At 40.9% G+C, this 25,321-nt stretch overlaps 1 protein-coding gene across 1 annotated transcript in view; it reads left to right on the forward strand.

The window, feature by feature from the left end:
- Positions 1–25,321, forward strand: part of opcml (opioid binding protein/cell adhesion molecule-like) — a 441,137-nt gene that overhangs the window by 117,385 nt on the left and 298,431 nt on the right. The window lies entirely within an intron of this gene.

Below are 25,321 nucleotides of genomic sequence, written 5' to 3' on the forward strand. Positions count from 1 at the left end.
GAGCCCCAGGCCCAAAGACCTTAGATCCAAGGGCCCTCCACACCCCGGAAGGGGCCTGACTGAGCCACGAGGGCCAGGCCCCGCCAAGCAGCCACCAGTGGGTGGTGGGTTGAGCCAGTACACACTCAAGCACCCAACCCCAGACACTGAGAACCATCAAAGCAAGAATTGGTGGGGCATCAGCCACCAGCAGGGAGTGTGGGTGGGGGGGTGGGGGGGGGGGGCTGAGATGTTCCAAGAGAGGTCTAAGACACGACTTGACACATAAACATCGACAAACAGGCACACAAAGACACAAACATACATTCCCACCGTCATGCGCACATATACAAATCCTCAGCACTTGCCCAACATGGAGACACACAGAAGTGAACATTGTACAAACGCTCACACTCCCCAGACATACTCTATACCCCCAGGTCAAGGCACCAGCACTCCCAGGAGATGTTTTCCTTTACTCTGGGGTGGAGACAAGCAGACCACACCTAGTCCTGCAGAAGGAGGGAGGCCTAGCATCCCAGACACTAGTCTGTGAAATGAAATAACGTTTGTTCCTTTGAATATATTTTTCAAGTATTTAATTTCTTTACAACTCCAATCTGGGAAGTTAATCATATTATTGTTCTGTAGGGTTGTTCTAAATAGCTGTACGTTGGCATGAACACTCTGTCATTTTTAGAAACTCCCACCATGCTGTCAGAGAGGAGCTAATATTGATGCTTTTGAAGCATACATGTTGTTTGATGTTTGAGCTGATAAATGGTAGGTCTGAAATCTCTATATTACTGCCTAGTGCCTTTTCCACATCTAGCCAGTGCTCAGAGGGTATATATTTTAACAATCCTGAGATGACTTGTAGCCTGTTGGCTAAGAAGTAGTGTTGAAAGTTAGGCAGATCTAATCCTCATTTAATCTTGGTCCTTTGTAGCATTTTTAATGTGTGTTGGTTTATCTTTCCAAAGAAATTTCTAAAGGATTCCATAGACCTAAACCAGTCTGGTGATGGTTTTCTTGGGATCATTGAAAATAAATAATTGATTCTTGGCAAGACCATCATTTTATTGAAGTGACCCTTCCCATGAGTGATATCGGTAGAGATTTCCATCTAGCCAGATAATCTTCTACTTTTTTAAAAAGTGGGGTGTGGTTTAATTGAGTTACATCTGTAAGCTTAGGAGAAACGTTAATACCTAAATATTTAATATTTCCAGATTCCAGTTGTGTAGAAAATGAATGATGGAAGGAGCAATTAATCAGAAGAAGTGTAGATTTTAACCATTTTGTTGAATAATCGGAAACTCTTGAAAAAGGAAACATCATCTGCACAAACACTGATTTTATGTTCTGCATTCTTGCATTTTATGCCCTTAATTACTTTAACCTGTCTAATTGCTGCTGCTAGTGGTTCGATAAAAATTACAAACAGTGAAGGGGAGAGTGGGCATCCCTGCCTGGTGCCCCTCAGGAGAAAGAAGCTGGAGCATGTTTGGTCATTTGTGCTGACACAAGCTGTTGTGGAATTATTATAATAATATAATAATATTTTTATTAATAATATTTTTAACCTGTTTATGAAGGAGTTTCCAGAACCAAATTTGTGTAAACTTGCAAATAAAAAATTCCAGTTAACTGTCAAACGCTTTTTCTACATGTAGAGACAATATTGTGGCTTCAGTTTATTTACTACATAATAGTCTATTAAATTAAGTAATCTACATGTATTTGTTGATGAGTCCCTGGCTTTTATGAAACCAGTTTGGTCAGGATGTATTAAGAGGGGGGTTATCTTCTCTAATCTCTTTGAGAGAGCTTTGCAGATTATTTTAAGGTCAAAATAATGAGGGATATTGGACGATAGCTCGTGGGAAATACAGGGTCTTTTCCTGGTTTTAGCAGAAGACTAATGTTGGCAGAATACACATTTGGTGGTGATCTGCTATTTTCCTTCCTTCCTTCCTTTCTTGCATGAATGTAATTTGATATAAACTGTTATACAAAATTCACAAACAAATGAAATGCATAAATTAAGATTTTTATTGATTATGACAAAATAGAATAACTAATCTAATTATCTATAAATATAATTTACTATTATAATGAATAATGAATTATAATAGTATAGTCTTCATAACCATAATTTGTGAAATATATGTGAAATATATCAATTTAAAAGATGTATTCAAATTCATGCTAATTAAATCATCCATCCATTTGCTTCCGCTTCTCAGGGTCGCGGGGGGCGCTGGAGCCTATCCCAGCTGTCATAGGGCGAGAGGCGGGGTACACCCTGGACAGGTCGCCAGTCTGTCGCAGGGCCAACACACAGGGACAGACAACCATTCACACTCACCTTCACACCTAGTGGCAATTTGGATTATCCAATTAACCTATCCCCACAAGCTGCATGTCTTTGGACAGTGGGAGGAAGCCAGAGTACCCGGAGAGAACCCACGCAAACACGGGGAGAACATGCAAACTCCACACAGAAAGACCCCGGCCTGATGGTGGAATTGAACTCAGGACCTTCTTGCTGTGCGGCAGCAGTGCTAACCACCGTGCCACCGTGCTGCCTGCTAATTAATTTAAATTGATGTAATTACTTGAATACTAAAATTACAAGTAAAACTGATTTTTCTTTACTTTTTTTGGAATGCAAAAAAGGCCAACCCTTCACGCTTTACCTAGTGACTGATAAATATACATAGATTTGGGTTGTGGATGGTTCCTGTGAATTGTAGCTTGCTGGCCATCATTTAGGGTTGATGATTTTTTGTTTATTTATAATTTTTTAAAATCAAAATAGTGATGCAAGAAGGCACATGATCGACTGCACTGAAATGCGAAAATCTGCACTTGAGAGTCTTGCACTTGAAGCTAATGCTCTGCAAATGAAAACATGAGAGGAACAGAAAGGTGGATTTCTCATATCACCCTAGCCTTAGGATGTTTTAATACAGCTGCAGGCTAGACAAACAAGGACCATGGATGAGAGGCAAAAAGCAGAAAATAGAATATAACAAACTGAGAATATAATAACTATGGAGTATCAAGAGCAAACACAGTTTTAAAACTGGCATTAACATCTGCCTTTGACTATTATTGAAGATCTTTCAGTAAAACTGATCACTCTGAGTCTGGTATGTGTTCTACAACACTGTGGCTTGAAATCAACAATGACCCTGTTGATATGGTAGCATTTGCCTTTGTGACTTCATGTGTGTTTGCATGTTCTTTGAGCTTTACCTTACTGCACTGATGAGTCAAATCTGTTGCAGAAAGAATTATCAGACTACGTAGGTATAGTGTAAAAGGTCTCATTGGTTTTCCCAATCGGTCAGTGTGTTAAACCTCTGTTTAACTTTGGTTCAACCCACAAACTGTGATTCAAATGGGTTTGAAGGCCCACAGTTACTGTGTATATTTTGAAACAATCTGGAATGCTGGTTGGAAGAGGTAGAAGAAAGAGAATGGTGAAGATTTTATACTTTGTTTACGACCACAATGACATATGTAGGTCTTGCAGTCATGAATATAGCTTGGCTGAAACATCTGACTTTAAGCATAAAAGTCTGTGAGTTTAGACTTGTCAGTGTTGGAAACTCTGGCAAAATTACACCGAGCACACAGTAATAACGTAATAATTTCTAATTAGACCATTATTATTACCAAGCTGTATTTCCAAATTATTACCCCTGTTTTTGGTGCCCTTATTATCCAGTTACACAAATTTCAGTGTAATATTACCCGATTGTAACCTCTGGTGCTACCATGATATAACTTAAAAATTACAACATTTTTACACTCTTGTTTCCCCCTTTGTTAACCTGATATTGCCGCTTTATTACTGAGTTGTAATGGACAGTGCTACAGAAATGTCTCACCACTGTGTTTGCCAACAAGGGTTTATACACCAAGTACTGACTTGCTTTCTTGTTGGGGATCAAATGCTTATTTCACTGAATTGCATGAAAATCAGTTTATAACTTTCATATAACATGTTTTTTCTTGATTTTGGTTGAAATTCTGACTCTTCATTAAAATGAAACCGCCATTAAAAATATATTATCAAGACTGTCCATGTGTTATTGATCAAATTTACGAATGCAGCAGGGATCAAATAATTTCCTTTAATAATAACATAAGTATTATAACACAAGTATTGAACACATCATCAATTTTCTAAATTCAAATATTTCTAAAAGGACCATTGACTTGAAATTCTCATCATATGTCCGTAACAACCCATGCAATCCACACATGCAAAAGAAATAAAACCATAGATGTCCAGAAACTAGAATTAGAAGTTATCAGTAATAATAAGAAATGACACAGGGAAAAGGTATTGAACAAATGAAGAAAGAGAGGCCAAAAAATGCAGGAAAGTCAGGACACTAACTAAAATCAAGTAATTTGAAAGCAATCCTACCAATTACTGCAAAGTAATATCAGCTGGCTCAGTCCCAAATGGTAGCCTATAAACAAGCTGGAGGTGGGAACATCATAGTGTGGGAGCTATTTTTCCAGCATGCAGCCCTGTTACACTTCCTTCACTTATTATATAAGTGAAGGAAGGACAAATTGAAAAATGTACCAAGGCATTTTTAATAAAAATCTGCTGCCATCTACCAGGATGATGAAGATGAAATGAGGGTGGATGTTTCAGCAAAACAATGATCCCAAACAAACAGTCAAGGAAACTCCCAATTGGTTTCAGAAAAAACCTCCCCGCCAGAATGGCCCAGCCAATCACATGACCTGATTTGAAAATCTATGGAAAAAACTAAAGCTCAGAGTTAACCGAAGGGGCCCAGAGAACCTTCAGCATTTCAAGAAGAGTAGGCCAAAATCACACCTGAGCAATGCATGGTACTAGTTTCTCCATACAGGTTGTGTCTTGAAGCTGTCATCACCAACAAAGGTTTTTGTGCAAGTATGAAATAAAGTTTAACAAGCATGTTCAAACTTCTAATTATTACACATAACATCTGAACAGTATGGTTTGATTTGCATATATTGCATATATATTTGCGTATATTGAACGTAATGTATATATCTCTTTACTTTTCTGAAGCCAATATTTGAAAAATAGAACACTTTCCCCCTAAAAGAAATAAGTTCACTTTTCTCCTAAACATTAGTGTTATACCACCTAAAATGATGATTACAGTTGAAGTGCAAATCAATAACCTAATTAGGATGAAAAGAAAAGACCCTAGAAAGTTTTGCCAAGCTGTTTGCCTGTTCATTTTCCTTCATAACAGGCTGCTTGATTGCTCCTTTGTGATTGTATGCCTGTAGACAAATATTCATGGACTTCCTGCTGGGCCTTTGTTTAGGAAACTGTATTTGTACATGATCACAAGTTAAACTGAAAACTCACACAAAAGTTTGTTGAAATGTAAAAGTGTTGTTTGAAATCATGTCACTTGCTCAATTTGTCTGAAATCAAGACCTGTGCAAAGGACTGTTACATATTGCCAGTGCAAAGCGCCTTAGGGGAACTGTTGTGATTTTTAACTATATAAATAAAACTGAACTGAAATGTTGTTTTCTACCATAATCACAAGCAGTTTGCCTTCTAGCTTATTGTATTGTATTTATCTGTTTTAATTTAAACAAAATTGAGCACAGTCCTATATCCACCCCCACAATCTCCTAAATCTTTACAGTGTAAAGATCAAGCTAAAATGGTCACCTTGACATTACCATGGTGGATTCTTGGTCGATACTTGATGGCAAATGTAAATTACCATGGCAGACCTGGGTGCACCTTCATGCTTTGCAGCATTGTTTATTTGTTGGTTGCTGTATACACGCAGTTGGCTGCAGCTCTCTCTCGCTGCCAGCTACACACACTGACAACAACACCATGACAGGACCCTACACCAGCGGTCCCCAACCCCCAGGCCACGGGCAGGTACCAGTCTGTGAGTCGTTTGTTAGGGTACTGGGCCTCCTCCACCTCTGGCTGGTAAACATTTGTATTAACTAGTCAATACGCAAACCGCAGTGCTTTGTGTCCCTCTTGTACAGCAGGTCTTTACTGGTTTCTCCCTGTCCTGTCTCTGTGGTTGTCCGATTTCCCCATATTGACTAGTTAATACATCTTTAGCTCTGGTCCTCTACTATAGTTAAATCACTGTCTACTGTGTAACCCAAAAATATTTACTATTAACTGACAATGACAATTTCTTTTGGAAAATAACCCCTGTTATAACACCCTGTACAAATCAACATGGATTAATGAAAACCTTATCAAGTATCAAAAGTAAAAATAATTATTCTGCAGAAAAATCTGTTAAATACTTGGCACCTGTTCAGCTTGCTCGTTTCATTAGAGTTGCCATTCATTTTTCATCATGGTAAGCTGTCCTTGCTAATGTACTAAAGACATTATTAACAACTTTTTCACTGTCCATCTTTTCTTGATCACACACGTGGGCCAAGGTGATTAGCAAGAAGATGATAAATCACAGAAGCTAATCAATTTGCTAATGCCTAACTTACCTAACTCAAATGAAAGTAAAGGGGAGACAGACAGACCCATAAAACAAATACTGCCACACTAATGAGAGCATAACAAGGGCTTTCAACGACAACAACCAACTGTTAGTATAAAATAGCAATAGGAATGTGAAGGATGATTGCACATATTAATTGATAGGTGAGGAGCTGTCCGAGATAAAAGGAGATATAGATTGCTTTATTTGGGTTATTATTGTTATTTTTAATGAAGGTTTCTGTTTTTAAATTTGACAAGACAAGCACTGATTGCCCTGCTTGTTCTGATGGAAGGCTACTTGCACACTCACTGTTGGACTGACATTTCATGGCTTATGGAATGTTTCATGAAAGTTCCTGGATTTTGTAGGAAGATAGTAGAATTATTGTATTTGGACTTTGGCGAAGAATTAGTTAATTCAATAAGAACAGACAACCTTCTTTCCATTTAATATATACAAATACAGCCAGCTGTCATATAATTTCCAGCAGTTGTTAGTCCCCTGTCCTTCTCCTGGGGCTAGCTCACCATGAGATGGCACTTTCTTCACAAAACCTCTGACCTGTACAGTTATCTATACAAGTATCTAAGTGCTTGCCCAAAGCGGGTTGTTTGACTGTTGGGATTTTCTCAGTATTATTGTAGAATTACAATATAAAGTACCTTAAGACAAGGGTTGTTGTGATTTAGCACTATTAAAATTGAATTGAATTTCACATTCTTTTGATAGCTTTGATTCTTAATTATTCCACTTGTTAAAAGATAAAAATGTAGAGTTAAGTTTTCAATAAGTAAAACAGATGGATCAAATTTTACAGTCAGCTGGCCCATTCAGCCATTTTGCACTGCAAAAAACAGTTCTTGACTTAGCCATTTCAATATAATTTAGTAAATAGATAAAATTAAAAAGAAAATATAGTTACAAAAAAATTCTTGCACACAAATTTCCTCAAAGACCCTAAAATCTGATGTGCAGGTTCTTGTACTTGAAAGGGAATCTTTTTTTTCAAGCTCTGTTTTAACCTTGCAACTATGCAAATTAAAGTGTATTAGACCAGTGTGGATGTGGGTGGGTATAACTCTTATCAGCTGTTTGGGGTGTGGTTGGTGGGGGCTGGGATGTCTTTGGAAATGTGTAACAGGACTGAACCTGGCACTCAAAAAGTAACCCTTTTCATAAAACAAGATGTGTGAAAGACTACCAATAAAATCGTGTCTAAACTACTATGTGAATTCGACAAATTTAAGGTTTTCCTATTTCATATTGATAAAATTCTCTATTTCAGTTGAAACTGGCAATTTGTTCTGAGAAAAGCACATCCTCTTACAATTACCCCAGAATAACAAGAGTGATGTTCTGATGTCTGGGTTTTCAGGAATGCAGCTTTGCACTGGAAACATATCTCTGATTGAGATTGATTGAGAGAAATATTTTATAATTCTTCTGCTAGGAAGGAGCACATGTAGAGTGCAAACTGACAACTCAAATGGTATGTTTAATCTGACCAAGTTTATCTTTTTAAATTACTAAATAGTGAAGTAAGATGTTTTTGTTTGTGTGTCTATTTGGGAGGGAGGGTTAGGGAGCAGAATGTCTTAGATTCCCTTTCCGCAAAAGTTACCATTCATTTTTTTTTTGGGTGGAAGTAATAGCAGAGCTTAGTACCATCCATCTAACAAATTTTCAGCAACCGTGATACAAGACACAGTGATGGCTAGACTCTAAACAGGTACAGCTCAGATTATATGCAAAAATATGTGCATATATTTTTCTTGAGACTCACCAGAAGAACATTATTTACTGGTTTAGAAGAGTTGATGAATATTGTCCAGACATGTTAAGGCAGTGACCAGATCAAAGCATACAGTGGTTTGTTCTTCCTCATCAATAATGTGTTTACATGTCATTTCATGTTGTTTACCTATACTGTCTGTGGTACAATTAGCAAATACATAGACAATTTGAGTTATGTAACAGGTTGCTGATAAAATGTCATTTTTTCTTGTAAATACACAACTACAAAAGAGATAATTTTTACCAAAATTACTACTCTCTTTTGTTTCCTATGTAAAGTGAAAGCATCTGTAAAGCATCCTAATGATGATCTTGATTTTAACTTCAGGGTCACAAATCTGGGGTGACCTACAGGTGTTTTGAATTCATATCATCATGTAAAGCTGTTAAGAATTAGCATTTCATAGCTTCAACATTGTCTGTTTTTTAAATTGTTGTTGAAAAGATTCTCATTCTGATTTAAATGAAATATACAGGGCTGACCTGAGCTGGCCCATGTTCACTATTTTCACTATTTACACTGAAATGATAAACCTATGAATAGTGGACCCAATCACCACCAGCGGAAGCTTTGTCTATAGTGCAATGACCTTTCATTCTTCACTCTCCCTTGCTTGAAACCTGGCTGCTGCTTCTATGTCAACTATGCCAGGTTGCATAATCCACTGATTTTTCTTCTATGCAGGTCTGCAGCAAATGACATTGAAGAACTGGCACGACTAATGTGGGTCCCTGGGACATAGTATTATCTAGGCTATTACCTAAATAAGACTATAGGTGTTATTTTATACATAAATGTACCTCTCTGTAGCCTGAGAAAACATTTCAGTAATAAAATTGCAACTCTAAAGAGGGATTACCTTCTAAGTTTTTGAATTTAGATCATTAAAATCAATGACATGCATCAGAAAATGTTCTAGTGTTGTTATGTAACATATTGTTATGTTTTATCAAGAGCCACCAAAATTATGTGCCAGTCTGGGTTTTCTTGCATTTCAATGAATGTGTATATATGGAAGATCAAACAAGCTGCTATATTCATTGCTAGGAACAAAGCAATCTGTATTTAATATTTTCATTTCTGTAAATATGGCTTTCATGAAGAATTCACCCCAGGTGACTATAAATTGTCTTACAATATACTACAGCACGCAAAAGTAATGATAATATCCTGCACAAGGGACAACAGGAAAAAAGTAATTTCTTGAATATGAACAAAAATACTGATTGGATAAGACAGAGTCTTTGGCAACCAGTTTAGCCTTGGCTGTATTAGCCAAGGTCATTCCACTACAGACATCCTTGACTGATTTTATTTATTTGTTTGTTTGGTTGTTTATTTCTGCAAATGCCATGGGGCGATCGTGGCTCAAGAGTTGGGAGTTGGCCTTGTAATCGGAAGGTTGCCGGTTCGAGCCCCGGCTTGGACAGTCTCGGTTGTTGTGTCCTTGGGCAAGACACTTCACCCATTGCCTACTGGTGGTGGTCAGAGGGCCCGGTGGCGCCAGTGTCTGGCAGCCTCGCCTCTGTCAGTGCGCCCCAGGGTGGCTGTGGCTGCAATGTAGCTTGCCATCACCAGTGTGTGTGAATGGGTGGATGACTGGATATGTAAAGTTCTTTGGGGTCCTTAGGGACTAAGTAAAGCGCTATACAAATACAGGCCAATGCCATGTTTCTTGTATATAATCTACAGTCTATTAGATCTGAGACGTCATTGAAATTATAGAGCATTGCATTCCTACATTTTTAGAGCTTCAGTTCACCAGCATTGGCTAAACTTAGTGCAACTCGTTCTGACAAATGGGGCAGAGAAGTAGGTGTAGGGTTTAATTTCCTTCTTCAGTGAAATGCAGTCTGACTAATGTGAGTATGATGAATGTGATCATATTATTCTATTTATCTGCTTAACTCCAGTGTTCATTATGATTCATTTTAGTGGTAAAGAGGAAGTGGTAAGAGGAAAACGATCCTTAAAGTTATATTTCTGGACATGTGTAAAGGTGCATGGGTATAACTACTCATTTACTCAATTACACAGTGATTTTAAATAAGGATTTCAGGCCATTCCTCAGGTGTACTTTGTACTTTGGTGGAGGTGCATGACACACTGGGTTATGCAATGAATGAGACAGAGCTTTTGCTCCCAACTCAAGATGTTTATCTTGCGATTCAAGCGATTATCTTGGGCTCCAGTAACACTTTGAGAAATCTTGGAGTCATTTTTAATGAGGATATGTCCTTCAATGTGCATATTAAACACATATGTAGGACTGCTTTCTTCCCTTTGCACAAAATCTCCAAAATTTAAAGCATTCTTTCTCAGAGTGACACTAACAACTACTTTGTTCACTTATTACTTCTAGGCTGGACTACTGTATTTCATTATTATCAGGATGTCCTAAAACTCCCCAAAAAGCCTTTAGTTGATCAAAAATGCTGCTGTGTGAAAACCGCGGAAGAACCCACCCGAGGGATTAAATCTAATCTAATTTAATCTAATAACTTTAAACTTAGACAAACAGATTTACTCAGGAAAAAACAAAACACTGGAAAAAGCCAAACAATAACATTTTTAAGTTATCTAAGTGAGTTATATATCATGTTTAACCTGAGTAGCAAAAGCCCACGAGAGGGCTGAAAACGATGTGCTGGGAATCCGCTGTTCTCGCCGGCTCTAGTGACCCTTGAACCCCCAGCTAGCTATTAATCTGTTGGGTAACAGACATCAATTCAATTCAATTCAATTCAATTCAATATCATTTATACAGTGCCAAATCACAACAACAGTCGCCTCAAGGCGCTTTATATTGTACAGTAGATCGTACAATAATAGCTACAGAGAAAAACCCAACAATCATATGACCCCAATGAGCAAGCACTTTGGTGACAGTGGGAAGGAAAAACTCCCTTTTAACAGGAAGAAACCTCTGGCAGAATCAGGCTCAGGGAGGGGCGGGGCCACCTGCTGCGACTGGTTGGGGTGAGAAGGAAAACAGGATAAAGACATGTTGTGGAAGAGAGACAGAGATTAGTAACAGATATGAATCAATGCAGAGAGGTCTATTAACACATAGTGAGTGAGAAAGGTGACTGGAAAGGAAAAACTCAATGCATCATGGGAATCCCCGGCAGCCTACGTCTATTGCAGCATAACTAAGGGAGGATTCAGGGTCACCTGGTCCAGCCCTAACTATATGCTTTAGCAAAAAGGAAAGTTTTAAGCCTAATCTTAAAAGTAGAGATAGTGTCTGTCTCCCGAATCCAAACTGGAAGCTGGTTCCACAGAAGAGGGGCCTGAAAACTGAAGGCTCTCCCTCCCATTCTACTTTTAAATACTCTAGGAACAACAAGTAGGCCTGCAGAGCGAGAGTGAAGTGCTCTAATAGGGTGATATGGTACTACAAGGTCATTAAGATAAGATGGGGCCTGATTATTTAAGACCTTGTATGTGAGGAGCAGGATTTTGAATTCAATTCTGGATTTAACAGGAAGCCAATGAAGGGAAGCCAATACAGAAGAAATATGCTCTCTCTTTCTAGTCCCTGTCAGGACTCTTGCTGCAGAATTTTGGATTAGCTGAAGGCTTTTCATGGAGTTTTTAGGATATCCTGATAATAATGAATTACAGTCATCCAGCCTGGAAGTAATAAATGTGTGAACTAGTTTTTCAGCATCACTCTGAGACAGGATATTTCTAATTTTAGAGATGTTGCACAAATGGAAGAAAGCAGTCTTACATATTTGTTTAATATGTGCATTGAAGGACATGTCCTGGTCAAAAATGACTCCAAGGTTCCTCACAGTGTTACTGGAGGCCAAGGTAATGCCATCCAGAGTAAGAATCTGGTTAGATACCATATTTCTAAGATTTTCAGGGCCGAGTACAATAACCTCAGTTTTATCTGAATTAAGAAGCAGAAAGTTAGTAGCCATCCAGGTCTTTATGTCTTTAGGACATTCCTGCACTTTAACTAAATAGTGTGTGTTATCTGGCTTCATGGACAGATAGAGCTGGGTGTCATCTGCATAGCAGTGAAAATGTATGCTATGTCTTCCAATGATACTGCCTAAGGGAAGCATGTTTAATGTAAACAGAATTGGTCCTAGCACTGAACCCTGTGGAACCTTAGTGTGTGAAGAGGACTCTCCATTTACATGTACAAATTGGAGTCTATTAGATAGATATGATACAAACCACTGCAGTACAGTACCTGTAATACCTGCAGCATGTTCTAATCGCTCTAATAGGATATTATGGTCAACAGTATTGAATGCTGCACTAAGGTCTAGCAGGACAAGCACAGAGATGAGTCCACTGTCAGAGGCCATAAGAAGATCATTTGTAACCTTTACTAAAGCTGTTTCTGTGCTGTGATGAGCTCTGAAACCTGACTGAAACTCTTCAAATAAGCCATTCCTCTGCAGATGATCTGTTAGCTGTTTGACAACTACTCTTTCAAGGATTTTTGATATGAAAGGAAGGTTGGAGATTGGCCTATAATTAGCTAAGACTGCTGGGTCTAGAGATGGTTTTTTATGTAAAGGTTTAACTACAGCCAGCTTGAAGGCCTGTAGCACAGCCGATTATTAGAGATAGGTTGATCATATTTAAGATTGAAGCATTAATTAATGGCAGGACTTCTTTGAGCAGTTTTGTAGGAATGGGGTCTAAAAGACATGTTGATGGTTTGAAGGAAGTAATTATTGAAGTTAACTCAGAAAGATCAATTGGAGAAAAATAGTCTAATGAATATCAATAGTACTAAAAGTAGCTGTAGATAATTTTACATCTGTGAGATGATTACTGGAAATTCTTTCTCTAATTATAAAAAAATTTATTTGTGAAGAAGTTCATGAAGTCATTACATCTCAGGAAAAGTCGAAGCACTTTTGCAAATATGTGATGTCTTGATAAACCGAGCAGATATTTGAAGTTTACACTAGGGCTGCACGATTAATCGTTAGAAAATCGCGATCTCAATTCATACTTATGTGCGATCTCATTTCCAAATGACAACGATTAAAAATAAAAAAAAAGACGACGGCGATTGTACGCATTTTGATCCGGGAGGTAATCTGCATGAAAACAAGTGCTCACTCTTCCTGCTCAACAAATGACAAGGGCGGAGCCTTATACAACGTGATACAGAAGCTGGCTGCAAAAATTGGCAGGGAAAAAACAACGGAGTGCACGTCAGGGATGACGAGAAAGTGACTGGAGAAAATCCGTCCCGGTCAACCACCCAAACATCAATAGTGGGAACCTTATACAGCGCTTCCCTATACCCGTCGAACTCCCGCAGGCACAAAGAAATTACGGACGCTATTACTTATCACCTGACCAAAGATATGGCTCCCATCAACACTGTGCAAAACGAGGGATTTAGGAAAATGATCAACACCCTAGACAAACGCTACGCAGTGCTGTCCCACAACTATTTTTCTATTGTTGCACTACCTGCTCTATACACGCAGTGTCGAGCAACGGTGGAGACGGAATTTCAAACAGTACAACATTTTGCGGCAACGACAAAATGTGAGACATTTGTTGTTTTTATGTTTATTTATTGTATTTATGTTCAGCCTCAACTGTTACGAAGTTGATGTGCAGTTAATAAGCGCAATAAATATTTATACTGGAAAAGAAAATCGTGAGAGAATCGTGATCTTAATTCTAAGCAAAAAAATTGCGATTCTCATTTTATGCAAAATCGTGCAGCCCTAGTTTACACAGCTACATTCTCGCCTGAAAATATCTTAAAAGTTTATTTTGTGACCCAGAAAGCATAATAAGAGTAATATTAAAACTAAATAGCTGCCGCTATTGTTGGAAACTGGAATTGGCTGGGGCGCGCTATGAATTCGAGGATAGGTTGAGCCACAAATGATGCACCTGACCCATCCTTCAAATTCGGGGAAATGAAGGACGCATTTGTCTGCTGCGTTTGGAGCAACCTTAGAATTGGGACAGCCTTCATCGCCTGGCTGTAACGTAATCGGTCTACAAATGCGGCATCCGAAGGATGGTTTTTGGACACAGCTCATATTTCTCCTTTATTGGCTTGTCTTCATTGACTCCCTGTTGAATCCAGAATCAAATTTAAAATCCTTCTCATCACAAATCAAGGTGGCTTGAATAATCAAGCCGCATCTTATCTAAAAAACCTCAATACCAATACAGCTCTTTGCTCTCAGAGTGTGGGCTTGCTTGTGGTTCCTAGGATATGTAAACGTACACAGCAAATCCAGCATGTCCAAATTAACACTGTCAGATTTGATTTCAACACTATAAAAGTGTCTATATAGGTCCACACCAGAGAGTGTTAATTTAACTCTTTTTGGAGAGTTGGTACGTTAACTCTGATTTAGTGTTAAACACTAAATCTATCTGGAGTTGATAATTTAACACTTACTAATGCTAATTAGGTGTTAAGAGTTTATATATTAACTCTCAAAGAGTATTTTAGTTTAACTACATAAGAGTTATCTTCTAATTCATTCTAAAAAGCGGAAATGTTACTGTTCTGAACTTCTAGAATTTCCTTTGGAAGTAAACATTTATTAAAAAGATGCAATGGTTTTTGAAAAACATTTATTCTGAACTGTGCACCACAATTTCAAAACATTTTCTGAAAGATGTAACAGTGTACATGTTCTCACTTTCATTAGAATTTTGTTTATCAAAAGGTCTGACATAGGTGAGCTGGTAAATGCAAATAACAGCATTCTCATCACTTATTTCTTCAATACAATATGCATGTCCTTCATTCATCACTTTGTGGAACTTCAACGCGCTTCTGCTGTCCCCCATATTCCACCTTCATATATTCACAGCATATTCTGTGTGGAGATTGATTAAAAATTTATTAAAAATTAGTTGAAAAAAAAATCCTTTTTGAGCCATTACTTGTGTAAAGTATATTCCTAAAAGAGAAGGACATAGACAACAATACTGAACTAAATTTAAAACCTCAGCCTTTTTTATTTTTACCTAAACTGTGTGCACAAAACTCTGGAGGGATCTAAATGCTAACGTAGAACCCAGTCAGGACATCTGCTACTGCTGTTTGCTGGGTTTTTTTATGGGAGATCGTTTTCAGGCTTCAAGTAGCACCATTATACCAACATTTCACATTCTAGACATTGTTTTAGGTGTATTTAAGTTGACCAAAAATTTGACTGAAAATTCACATGCAAGCTTTTTTCCAAGGCTGTGGTATTTGCCCGCAAACAATACCTTTCAGCTAGCTAGAACAGAATATTATGCTATCACCGAGCAACATGGCTAATGCCTTTCACACAGCTTTGTCTAAACTCCAAAGAGCCACAGAAGTAAAAGCTAATAATAATATTTGAAACAATCTTTGAAAAAATGACTTACCAAGCATGGCAAACAACTCAAATATGTAGAGCAAAATGTTCTGAAACGGCTTCACTTCAGCTTTGATTGGAGCCTATGGTGCTGGGGGCGGAGTCTGTGAATTTACTCTATTGGTGTCATAGCCCATCTAGGAGTTCGGAGTTAAGAGGTCAAGAGTTAATATTTCCATTGTAACACCTCCAGATTTGACATAGAAACACTCATTTTTAACACTCGGTTTTAACTACTATCATTTTACACCTGAGAGTTACATTAAAAGAATGCGACTCTACTTAGAGTAAAATTAACTCTACTTTTGCAAGAAGACTATTAACACCAATATATTTAACACTTTTGAATTTGCTGTGTAGAATGGGAGGCAAAGCCTTCAGCTCTCAGGTTCTTCTCCTGTGGAACCAACCCTGAGTTTTGATTTGGGAGACAGACACTTAATCTACTTTTAAGAACAGGCTTAAAACTTTCCTGTTTGATAAAGCATTTAGTTAGGGCTGGATCAGGTGACCTTGAATCCACCTGTAGCTATGCAGCAATACATTACGCTGGATTGGGGCTTTCTGTGATATACTGAGTCTTACTCCCCTCACCCCCTACCAGTAGTGGCAGCTGGCTACCCTGCCATAAGCCTAGATCTGCCATAGGTTTCTTCATGTTAAAATGGAGTTTTTCCTTCCCAGTGTCACCAAAGCGCTTGCTCATAAAGTGGTCATCTGACTGTTGGGGTTTCTCTGTATTATTGTAGGGGGATATGGCAGCCTCGCTTCTGTCAGTCTGCCCCAGGGCAGCTGTGGCTACAACTGTAGGTTGCCTCCACCAGTGTGTGAATGTGAGAGTGAATGAATAGTGGAATTGTACAGCGCTTTGAGGTTCTCGAAAAGCGCTATCTATATAAATGCAATCCATTATTATTATTATTATTTATCTGACAATATAAAATTTTCAATTTTAAGAACATGAAAACATATAATAGCCATTTTTCCCCATTTTTAATATTATTTCCAGAAGTGTGCCCCTAGTTAGAAAGCGTAGTGATGCAGTGAATTTAGAGTTATTTTATCATAGCTTTATTTATTTGGACAGTGCTAGTTGAAAATGCCAGACCGAACAAAACAAGAGCTCAGCTTTAGAGACATGATGTTCAGGATTTGAAAGATTAAAATTCTTAAACCCATCTTCCTGCAGTGGAATGGCTGTTTATCTAGGTATGCTAAATCAAATGGCAACATGCTTGAGTGGTCTGTTGCAAAAGACTGAGCTTGATTGACTCTGACCCCTAGCTTTTTTACATGGGCAACTTGTCAATTTGTCCAGTCATTGATAAGAGGCAGAAAATCTGCCCTCACTAAGAACGGCAGCATCACTCCCTATTTTCGCTGAGCCTTATAAACTGTCAGTAGATAGTGGGATTTCAAATGACTGCTGCTTATCTGAGCAAGCTCCAGTCCATTTGCCAAGGGAGGGATTGGTTATACAGCAACTGCATTACTGCTAGTAATTCCGCACCCTATACTCAGACCTCAGGTTCATTTCACCTCAGAGGTGTTTACCTTTTATTATGTCCCAAAGAAGGTTGTGTAAAAATTACGATGTGTGCTGTTGGTATGAATCAGTGTATCTATAACTAAAAGGAAAACTTGTAGATATACTTTTATGATCAATTGCTTATTAAGAGTGGAATGAGAACTTTCCAAAGCATGTAAACATGTAAGCCAAAACAACTTTTTCTGTTGTGTATATATCTGTATTGTATTGTATATACATATATATACAATACAATAAAGTGTTCCACTAGACCACTGATATTAGTGTACATGTACCATACAAGTGAAATAGACTACTAGTTGTAATGCATCCAATTAATGCCAGTGAAGACTAATTTGACAACTGTTGCTGACAGCCTGCTTTCAGTATGTACTCAAATGAAGAAAAACTAGAGAATTCATTACTGGTGTTTTTTTTTTTTGTTTTTTTTTTGTCATTTAATAACCTTTATATTAGTTTCAAAAAACCGGAAAGAAGTCCAATTGCTTTTCTTTCTGAGTTCCTTAGATTACTATAATCTGGATGACTGACAACCTACATGCACAAAAGTATTTATTCTTCACAGATATTCATCAGTTGTCCATTTATGTACTTTAATGAATAAAATTGCAAAGATAGAAATCATTGCACTTAAATCAAACTTCATTAAATTAAAGTAGGCTTTTCCCCTCTATTCCCTTGCGAGTTGTGCAGATCAAAAAGAACGTAAAAGTATGACATATTGTGGATATGTCAGGGTGTAAATCAAACCTTTTCATCCATCCATCCATCTTCTTCCGCTTTATCGCGGGCCGGGTCGCGGAGGCAGCAGCCTAAGCAGAGATGCCCAGACCTCCCTCTCCCCAGCCACCTCCTCCAGCTTATCCGGGGTAACACCAAGGTGTTCCCAGGCCAGCCGAGAGATGTAATCTCTCCAGCGTGTCCTGGGTCTGCCCCAGGGCCTCCTCCCGGTGGGACATGCCCGGAACACCTTGCCCAGGAGGCATCCTTGTCAGATGCACGAACCACCTCAGCTGGCTCCTTTCGATGTGGAGGAGCGGCGGCTCTACTCTGAGCCCCTCCCGGATGGCCAAACTTCTCACCCTATCTCTAAGGGAGAGGCCAGCCACTCTTCGGAGGAAGCTCATTTCCGACCCTTGTATCCGCGATCTCGTTCTTTCGGTCACTACCCACAGCTCGTGGCCATAGGTGAGGGTAGGGACGTAGATCGACCGGTAAATTGAGAGCTTTGCTTTTACACTCAGGTCCCTCTTCACCACGACGGACTGGTGCAGCGTCCGCATTACTGCAGCTGCAGCCCCAATCCGTCTGTCGATCTCCGGCTCCCTTCTCCCATCACTTGTGAACAAGCACTCCACCCTTTTCTGGCTGAGAACCATGGCCTCAGATTTGGAGGTGCTGATCCTCATTCCCGCTGCTTCACACTCGGCTGCGAACCGTTCCAGTGCGAGCTGGAGGCCTTCACTCGATGAAGCCAACAGAACCACATCATCCGCGAAAAGCAGAGATGAGATTCTGAGGCCACCGAAGTGAAAGCCCTCCGCCACTTGGCTGCGCCTAGAAATCCTGTCCATAAAAATTAGGAACAGAATCGGTGACAAAGGGCAGCCCTGGCGGAGCCCATCACCCACCGGGAACGAGTCAGACTTATTACCGGCAATGCGAACCAAGCTCTTGCAACGGTTGTAAAGGGATCGAATGGCCCGTAGCAATGGGCCAGACCAATGTTCCCTCTAAGCTGCGCATGTGCGGAATTGCGCACTGCAGGCGCAGTCTCTGCGCACAGAAATTCTGCCTTGCGCACAAAAAAAATCTAACCTGAATTGAAATTAAAATTAATACTTAAACAATTCTGTTTTGCAGTGTTAGTCAGTAAGTGACTGGCTGCTTCCATATATGAACGATGCCACCTTATCCCATAGTCCAGCCAATAATCCGTATATGCGCAGCCAATCAACGTCGTTGACAGGCTATAACAGCGTCCTTATGTGCCGACACCGGTGTTTTAGCTGGCAAACCGGCGTGGCTGACGTGTACAACCATTGGAGAGGCGTATCAGCCAGGACAGCCCTACAATGTCCAGAGCCTTCAGGAACTCGGGGCGGACACCAGGGGCTCTGCCACCAAGGAGTTGTTTAACTGCCTCAGTGACCTCGCTCCCGGAACCGGGGGTGTCATCCCCAGGCTCTGCTTCCTCCTCGGAAGACATGTCAGTGGGATTAAGGGGGTCCTCGAAGTATTCCTTCCACCGCCTGACAATTTTCTCAGTCGAAGTCAGCAGCGCTCCGCCAGCACTATACACAGTGCAGGTAGACCACCGCTTTCCCCTCCTGAGACGCCTGACGGTTTGCCAAAATCTCTTTGAGGCAGTCCGAAAGTCTTTTTCCATGGCCTCTCCGAACTCCTCCCACACCCAAATTTTTGCTTCAGCCACTGCCCAAGCCGCATTCCGCTTGGCCTGTCGATACCTGTCGGCTGCCTTCGGAGTCCCACAGGCTAACCAAGCCCGATAGGACTCCTTCTTCAGCCTGGTGGCTTCCTTCACCTCTGGTGTCCACCATTTGGTTCGGGGATTACCACCACGGCAGGCACCAACCACCTTGCGGCCGCAGCTCGATGCAGCAGCTTCGGCAATGGAGATGCTGAACATGGTCCATTCGGACTCAATGTCCCCAGTCTCCCTCGGAATGCTGTTGAAGCTCTGCCGGAGGTGTGCGTTGAAGATCTCGCGGACTGAGGCCTCTGCTAGATGTTCCCAACACACCCTCACTACTCGTTTAGGTGCACCGGGTCTGTCCAGCGTCCTCCCCCGCCACCTGATCCAACTCACCACAAGGTGGTGATCAGTTGACAGCTCAGCCCCTCTCTTTACCCAAGTGTCAGGGGCTGATCTAGAAGGGTGGCATGGGGTGGCAAGTGCCACCCTAAAATGATCCCTTGCCACCCCAAGTGTCACTCTAGTTTTGCATATAATGGATTGGATTTATATCCATTGTAAAGCGCTTTTCAAGGCACCCAAAGCGCTTTACAATGCCACTATTCATTCACTCTCGCACTCACACACTGGTGGAGGCAAGCTACGGTTGTAGCCACAGCTGCCCTGGGGCAGACTGACAGAGGCGAGGCTGCCATATCGTGCCATCGGCCCCTCTGGCCAACACCAGTAGGCGGTAGGGTAAAGTGTCTTGCCCAAGGACACAACGACCAGGACAGAAAGCCCGGGGATCGAACCAGCGACCTTCCGGTTACAGATGCGCTTCCCAACCCCCTGAGCCATGGTTCGCAGCCGAGCCACGATCGCCCATATGACAGTGTTGTTTATTAAAATAAGATGGCATTAACACTTTGAGCGTAGTTACAGTCAACAGTGAATATAAATGCTAAAACTGAAAATATTGCATAGTGTTCACCCTTCACCATTAACAAATGGTTCAGCCCATGGTGCAGACCAGCTTTTTTCTTGTTTTCAGTAGCAAGCGATGCTTATGATTGTGCCAGAGCACATTTTGAACAACACCATGGGAATTTCAGATTTTACACAGGTGTTTGGATGTTACACTCTGGAAATGGAAGGAAGGTGAGTGTTATTAACCCTCTGTGGTCCACGGACATGCTGCACCTCCAAATCACATGACTGATGTAAGCTGACATAGCAACAAGCTGCAGCCACGCTCAGTCTCTATTTCAGCCCACACTGAAAGTTCGGACTTCAAAGTTTTTAAATTTTAATTACAGGCCAGTAGATCCAGAGTTATGATAATATATATAAGCCACGCTTTTTTTCTAAATACTGTCGTCATGTTTTGTGTGTGTGTGTGTTTGTGTGTGTTTTAAGTGTTTTCTAAGGACAGCGCGAAAACAGTGAAAGAAAAAAAGTCACTGCTTTCCTATCGATGGAAAAATGTACCATGTCGACCAATTAAAAAAAAATGTCAACACGTAGGATTTGGTTGTTTAGGAAGAGGGGAGAGTTTTGGGAGTGACGGTAACGGCAGCAAGACAGAGCGAGCGAGTGAGAGAGAGAGAGAGAGAGAGAGAGTTTTTAGATGTGGGAGATTTGTGACGTTTAGTGTGGAGTGTATACTTAGTGTGTGGTGTAGTCGTTGTTTTGTTTTGTGTATCAGTGAGGGCACTAATGAATGTCACTAAGGCACATTTGCAAAGTAAACACTGAGTATAAAACCAGTGCTGTTCTCCTCTGTCTTTTGGTGGAAAAGCTTTTTTTACTGGCACACATCATTTGTGGGGCATGTTAATGCAACACCTGATTGTTCTCTCATTTTAGTTTTAGTAATATTTTTAAATTCTTATACAAAATGGAAAAAAACGGCAGGTGTCTTGGCTGCATTTTTAGATAAATAGTTGTATATGTTTACAAAATGTACAATTTATATTTGCAGTTCAAGTTATAAAAATTTACTCAACATGTCTGTGTTTTTTTTACAGTAAAAAAATACTACTAGGATTTTAAGTTTCAGATCAGTAATACTAATGCAGTATGTCAGTGAAAAAAAACAAACTAAATTCAGTTGAGCTGAAAAGATACCAAACAAAGCAAGGGGGGAAAAAATAAAATGAAACAATCTGAGGGTGAAATACAAACGTGAACTCAAAAGGAGTCAAAAATGGCCGGTTGTATTTCAGACCTCAGTGGGTTAATCCAACAAATCATGAAAAATTAGGTTTAAATTTTTGTTCATGACAGTGCAGATTCCTGACATTTTGTGTAATTTAAGCTGTAACAATGTGACTGTTTTCTAACAAAAAACAGTGTGAAACTTAAGTTAGACCTGTGTTTGTAAATGAACCGCCTGTTGTTGTGTAATATTCTGGATTTTATACTTATTGGGCTACAGTACAGCTATACAGTAAATAAAATCAAAACTCACATGTTTTATGTAACTAAAGTGTTTAATTATGTGGGCTACAGACAATAATTAAGTTATAGACTATATTTATATTAAAAATGTATATACTTACTTCATTTGAATCATTATAATCACATGTAACCACCTGCATATGTGTTTGAAAAAAAAAAGGCTTTGATTTTGCCACCCCATTTGATTTCTTTGCCACCCTCATGCCACCCTAAGAAAATTTCTCTAGATCCGCCCCTGCCAAGTGTCCAGAACATATGGTTGCAGGTCTGGTGATACGATTACAAAATCGATTATCGACCTGCGGCCTAGAGCGTCCTGGTGCCACGTGCACTTATGGACACTCTTATGTTCGAACAAGGTGTTCGTTATGGCCAAACTGTGATTTGCACAGAAGTCCAATAACAAAACACCGCTCGGGTTCAGATCAGGGAGGCCGTTCCTCCCAATCACGCCCCTCCAGGTCTCGCTGTCGTTACCCACGTGAGCATTGAAGTCTCCCAGCAGGACAACAGAGTCTCCAGGTGGAGCACCTTCCAGCACCCCACCCAGGGACTCTAAGAAGGCTGGGTACTCTGAACTGCCACTCGGCGCATAAGCACAGATGACAGTCAGGACCCGTTCCCCGACCCTAAGGCGCAGGGAACAAACCCTCTCATCCACCGGGAAAAACCCCAACGTACAGGCAGCAAGCCGAGGGGATATTAGAATACCCACCCCAGCCCGCCGCCTCTCACCAGGGGCAACTCCAGACTGAGACAGAGTCCAGCCCCTCTCCAGGAGACTGGTTCCAGAGCCCAAGCCTTGCGGAGAGGTGAGCCCAACTATATCTAGCTGGTACCTCTCAACATCACTGTCATGGTCTGCGGTGGGTGGCTGGAATTTCCATAAGGCTCCTGAACTGACCTGGGATCCGCCCCTGGGCAGGGCCAACTCCAGCTCCTGCACACCTGGAGCCTATTGCAGGCAATCAAGCCAGAGGGATTTAAACCACACGTTGATGTTCATTCACTGCCAGTTTGTCATCAACACATGTTGGTAACAGGCCTTATACTTCAAGTTCTTGCTGTGATCTATCTTGTTAACAAGACTCTTGTGCTGCAGTTGCTGTATTCACCTTGGCTCACGCTCCACCTCCGGACTCAGGATACCAAGCAATCATTTTGAAAATCTCTCTGTGCCTCACCTGCCTGCCCTCCTGCCATCACACTCCATCTGAAGCCCCGGATCTCAGGCCAGCCTTTCCACGCCACTCAGCCTCCCCTGGATTCTCATCACCCCCCTCTCAACACTCCATGTCCCCTGCTGCAAGTAAGAATTTCTACTCTTACAACTGGCCACTTCAGAGCTGAATTGAATATTGAATATTCTTTATTGTCATTGTCACAAGTACAATGAAATTGAAAGATGTCTCCGGTCAGTGCAACATCACGAAAGATAAATACTTAAAAACTATAATAGATAGGATATAAAAGATAGAAATACATATAAAATACAGTATTCTCATACAGTAAATACACCCAAGCAATCCAGGCCTAAGGCCCCATACAGACACTCAACATACGACCTAGTTGATATATCACTCAAACAATCAATCACTCAGTCAATTTGTTAGCGCATCCAACAAAACATGTCTGAAAGCATTCCAACATCAAGGGCACAAATGACAACAGGGGCAATGAAAGTCATCTACTTTTAGTAGCATTGATACATGATATTGCAATTGGGTAGAAACTGTGTTTGAGTCTGTTAGTCCTTGTGTATGTTGTTCTATACCGTTTACCTGAAGGCAGCAGTTCGAACATGGAGTGTCCAGGGTGTGAGGTGTCCTTTATGATGTTATGGGCTCTTTTGAGGCAGCGGGAACTGTGTAGGTCTTTCAGTTTGAGGAGAGGGCAGCCGATTGTCCTTTGGGCAGCATTGATTACTCCCTGGAATGCTTTCCTCTGAGCCACTGTGCAGCTAGCGTACCATATGCCTATGTAGTATGTTAGTATGCTTTCGATGGAGGCTCTGTAGAAAGACACCAGCAGTCTCTGTGTGATGTTGTTCTTCCTAAGCACTCTCAGAAAGTACAGTCTCTGTTGTGTCTTTTTCAGTAGCTCAGAGGTATTCACACTCCAGGATAGGTTTCCCTCTATGCTGACTCCCAAGAAGCGGAAGTCTGCCACCCTCTCCACATAGTCGTCGCTGATGATTAGTGGTTGGATTTCTGTCTTGTGTCTTCTGTAGTCAATTATGAGTTCTTTGGTCTTTTTCGTGTTTAGGAGAAGGTTGTTATCCTTGCACCATGAAGACAGCCGCTCCACCTCATCTCTGTAGGCAGACTCATCTCCCCCAGATATGAGCCCCACCACATCTGTCATCTGCGAACTTTACAATGGTGTTGCTCTGGTGGGCGGGGGTGCAGTCGTGTGTATAAAGCGAGTAGAGCAGTGGACTAAGCACGCAGCCCTGTGGCGACCCAGTGCTTAGATTTAGGGCTGGAGATGTGTAACATCCCACTCTCACTCTCTGTCTGCGGTCGGTGAGGAAGCTATTGATCCACTTACAGGTGCTGTGAGGAAGCCCTAGGTCTTTTTAGCTTGGCGTCCAGTTTGTATGGAAGAATGGTGTTAAATGCCGAGCTATAATCCACAAAGAGCACACGCACATAGCTTCCTTGCCTCTCCAGATGTGTTAATGCTACATTGAGTGCTGTTGCTATGGCGTCCTCTGTCGATCGGTTTGCTCTGTAGGCAAACTGGTGTGGGTCAAGGCTGCTGGGTAGGGCTGCTGTGATGTGGTAACGCACAAGTTTCTCAAAGCACTTCATCACCACCGGGGTTAGTGCCACTGGTCTATAGTCATTTAGGCTAGAGATATGAGGTTTTTTGGGCAAGGGTATTATGGTGGAGGTCTTGAGGCAGGGTGGGACGTTTGACTGTTCAAGGGATTGGTTAAAAATCCTGGTGAAAATATAGGCAAGCTGGTCTGCGCAGTCTCTCAGCACACGTCCTGGTACACCATCTGGGCCGGCTGCCTTCCTCGGGTTAACAGCCCGCAGGGTGCGCCTCACTTCATGCTCCTCCAGAGTGATGATGGTACTGCTGCTGTGGGCTGTATGGTGTAGCTGTTCCTCTGAGGCATAGGGTGCAGTGACCTCAAAGCATGTGAAGAAGATGTTCAGCTCCTCCGCCAATGCTGGGTCACCTTCAGCCATACCTGATTTGGACTTGTAGTTTGTC

This window comes from Simochromis diagramma, unplaced genomic scaffold (assembly GCF_900408965.1).
Source record: "Simochromis diagramma unplaced genomic scaffold, fSimDia1.1 OVJJ01000123.1, whole genome shotgun sequence".
In the NCBI taxonomy this organism is placed as follows: domain Eukaryota; kingdom Metazoa; phylum Chordata; class Actinopteri; order Cichliformes; family Cichlidae; genus Simochromis; species Simochromis diagramma.